The sequence below is a fragment of the Thunnus maccoyii genome, chromosome 8 (assembly GCF_910596095.1).
Source record: "Thunnus maccoyii chromosome 8, fThuMac1.1, whole genome shotgun sequence".
Classification (NCBI taxonomy): Eukaryota; Metazoa; Chordata; class Actinopteri; order Scombriformes; family Scombridae; genus Thunnus; species Thunnus maccoyii.
This window is the reverse complement of record NC_056540.1, coordinates 32,779,165-32,782,888: the sequence shown is the minus strand read 5'-3', so window position 1 is coordinate 32,782,888 and position 3,724 is coordinate 32,779,165. Positions and strand designations below refer to the sequence as shown.

The following is a 3,724-nucleotide window of genomic DNA, read 5'->3' as shown; positions in this document are numbered from 1 at the left end:
TGTCCATCATGGGTCTTACATTGCTATGCTGATAAGTATGATGCCAAATCTGTGGAGAATTGTTTTATGGAGAGTAAATATGTACATCAATGCTTATCAAAGCATTTACATTCACCAACAAGTACTTGCATGGACACAGATACTTCATGTATAGCATACCAAGGAAAATGTATGAGTTAATTAAAACGGATATAAGGGTATACACAAAACAAGAGTAAATACAAAAAGAGAATATTCATAGAAAAATGTATCATCTACCCATTTCCTGCTTTACATAGTAGATGCAGGCCTGCTGTTTCTAATGTTTCACTCTTTTGGAGTACAGAACAACAGATGGATGAAGATGTTTAATTATGTAATATCTGGATGTTGACAACTGAACAACAAAAGGACACAACTGTGAAAGATTTTCAAAATTCAAACCACACACACAACTAAACACACAGGGAACAAAAGCTTGATTTTAAAACTTCGAGGGGGTCCCCGCTTCAAATCAAACCCCTGAACCAGCAGAATTATCCATCCTGCTCTCAACGCCTCTGCAGTTACTGCGTGGGCGAATCGCTAAATGGAGTGAAAACACTGTCTGAATGGAATGGTGATTCTGCAGATGCCTCCACAAAAGCCTCCACAAAGTCACTATTTTTGTTTGCAGCAAATTTCACTTTGTGCTGCCGGAAAATAAGTCGGCAGCAGCAGCCGCCGCCGCAGCTGTCGGCGAGGCTTCAGTTTTTGGCAGGAGGCCGGCGGGTTACGGCTTGCAGCGTATAGAGCGAAGCGAGACACAAGGAGGTAAGATGAGGAGGATGTGTGTGTAAACAGATGGCTGTAAACAAAGTAATGATAAGTAACTAAACTCAACACTCAACCGCCAGCTGAATGCCGCTCCTTTCAGGGTCTCTGAGGAAATCTCTTGAAAACGAGGCGCTCCTCGCGTCTTGTGTGTGTCTAAGTCTTCTCTTCCAAACTCTCCCGGGTTCTCCTCCTCTTCCTTCGCGCACATTTGGGAGGTGACATCGCCCCGTCGCTGCTGAGCTAAGAAATAAATAAACTGAGGTTGCTGCTGCCGCTTCTCGGGTAGAATTGATCCCCAGCGAGATGTGGACTTTCTTCCATCTGCTCACCGCTAATTAACAGACAAGAGCTTCCCAGAAGAGAAACTTGTGCCGCTCCTCCTCCTCCTCCTCTTCCTCCTCCATCTCCTCCTCCACCTCGGCTGCAGATCTGCAGGGAAACAACACGCCCGGCTCAGCAGACGCTTCAGCCTGCGAGGTGAGACAGCCAATCAACAAGCACGATTGCTTTAATCAGCAGGTATGGAGGAATGCAGCGGCAGCTTCTTAATGGGTGATGATGTGGAGACTCAGTGTGACACAAAAACAGCAGAGTGGGACACAGACCTGACATCTGAAAACCTGTGAAATAAAGAAAAGGAATAAAAGTGCATATTATTATATTGTTGTTTGTGTGAAGGAAATGTTACTCGATCTATAACGTGTTTGAAAATGTGTTTTGTATGTATCTTTATCATCAAAAGCATCTGGATGTTAACCTTCAATAACCACTTCTATAGCAGCTTAGGGACACCAGAAACATTGACATCATCATTTTTAAGTTGATCTATTGAACTTTTTAGCAATTTCCACATCCAGCAGTTACGGAGCAACATTATCATTCATTTGGAGTCGTGTTTCTGTCCACTTGGTGAATTTAAGTCTAATATTAACTCTCTTTTAGCTCTGTTTTTGCTCTCTACCAACTCCTGAGGGAAATATCTGGCTCTTTAGCTGCTAAATGCTCCACTATGTTCACCAGCTAGTCTACAGCTAACTGTGTCTGTTTGCCATTTGGTGCTGAGCAGGTAGTGTACAGCTTTTTCTCTGAAAACAGCTGCCTGCTGCGGCTGACGGAGAAACTGGAAGAAAATGTATTCAAGGTGTTCAGTCAGAGCACACCTTGAATCGGGTTTTAAAGGATGGTGAACAGTTTCTTTTGTACAAAGTAGGTATGATTTTTTTAAAAATCGAAATTTCAAACGGTCCATAAAAGCAGCAGCAGAAATCTCAAATAGAAATGTCAGACCTGGTCAAATCAAACTAAAACTATCTGAATGGTTCAATACCACCAAGGAATAGAGAAAAAAAATGTTTTGGTGATTTGGTTGAGCTGACCCTTTAAACTAATCAAGAGTTGGACCAATCATTTCTATTCAAAGGGAAATTTGAAGGACACTTTGTTGATAATACTTCTCAAACATACAGTATACAAATACATACACATATACACCTAAAATCTTCTCAGTGTGTATTTATATGCAGCCGTCTTCACTCAGTCTGCCCGAACTGTGCAGAGTGCTCCGTCTGATTTGTGAGAACATGCAGCGTCTGGAAATCAGCATTTATGAAAGAGCTGCTGATTCAGGCCGAGCTGCCGTGATTTGCAGCCAAGCTTCATTTGCAAAAATCATGACTGGAGCAATACACCCGACAGGCCGTGTGTGTTGGGGTGGGGAGTTGTTGACGGACAGGCGGAGGGAAAACGAGGCAGAATTACAGCCTCCACCAGCAGCTAGTGACACAGAAACACTCTGATATAATGAAGAAAGAGCAAAATGAAGGAAATACCAACCGAAGCTGTAATCTGACTCAGATCTGACAACTGACGTCTGAGATTCTGCTGAATCAAGCGTGTGACTTTTAACTCTTTAAGGATCAATTTCCAGAGGAGATTAATTAACCAGTCAGTGCTTGTTTGAGAAGAGGTTTTCTGGAATAAATCTTAACTCTGAAAAAGTAGTTCATGACTTGGAAAAAAGTAAACGTGAATCCAACTAGTTGTGTCCTTCCTTATTAGTGAGAATATTGTATGTACGACTCTGATCTGAGGCTGCAAATAAAACCAGAACAGATCACAATAAAAGATATCACAAGTAAGGAGTAAAGCCTGACAAAATAACAGAAACAGAAGAAAAGAACGTCTTCATTAACACTAATATTTTGCCGTTTCAGAAGAGGAATATACTCAACACCAACTTGTCAGTGCAGGAGCTCAAAGTTCACAATGAAGAAGTCATTCAGTCCATTATAATTTAAGCAAAATCAAAGTATATATGTTTCTATCAACTACACTTAAGCAACCCAGTCTCTTAAAAAAAATACATTTATATACGACTAAATTGTTTTCTCAGTTACATTATGTTGGCGTGATGTAATCGCTGCCTGTATTTTTATATATTTATTATCATTGGGTTGAGAGAAAACGTAATAACGTATATAAATGTAATTTCTAGGAGACAGTTTCTTTATGGGAAGAAAATTGAAGAGGATGTGACAAGAACACATAATTAACTGAGCAACAATGTCAGTGCTGCTTATGGTGTCATTTTTAATCAGTCACTGTGAAGACAGAGACGGAGGCAGAAATGCAAGTTCTTAACTCTGGACTAAAACCCTCCAAACCAACCTTTTGTTGTTGTTTTTCTTCTTTATCTTTCAATCTTTCTGGAAGCTTTTAAAGGAATGTTAATGAAGGTCAACAGGCCACTGGTTGGCCAGTGACTGGTCCTTTACCCTTTCAGCCTCACTGAACAAGAACATACCATCAGGTTAAACGACCACAAGGTCAGTTAGACTGATTCAGAGCTTTCAAGACAACATTGATGTAGTATTTCTCTGTTTTGTTGACAATCACAGTTTTCTATGGTCTCACACACACACACGCAGCC

At 40.8% G+C, this 3,724-nt stretch overlaps 1 long non-coding RNA gene across 2 annotated transcripts; it reads right to left on the bottom strand.

The window, feature by feature from the left end:
• Positions 1-332: 332 nt before the first annotated feature.
• Positions 333-3,205, bottom strand: LOC121901342. Of its 2 annotated transcripts, none has more exons than XR_006097253.1 (2): positions 2,629-3,205; positions 333-1,415 (listed from the first exon to the last, which is right to left on the bottom strand). It is a non-coding gene; the product is annotated as an uncharacterized LOC121901342 (long non-coding RNA). The 2 variants fall into 2 exon arrangements; XR_006097254.1 differs by lacking the exon at positions 2,629-3,205 and adding an exon at positions 2,287-2,479.
• Positions 3,206-3,724: the final 519 nt, after the last annotated feature.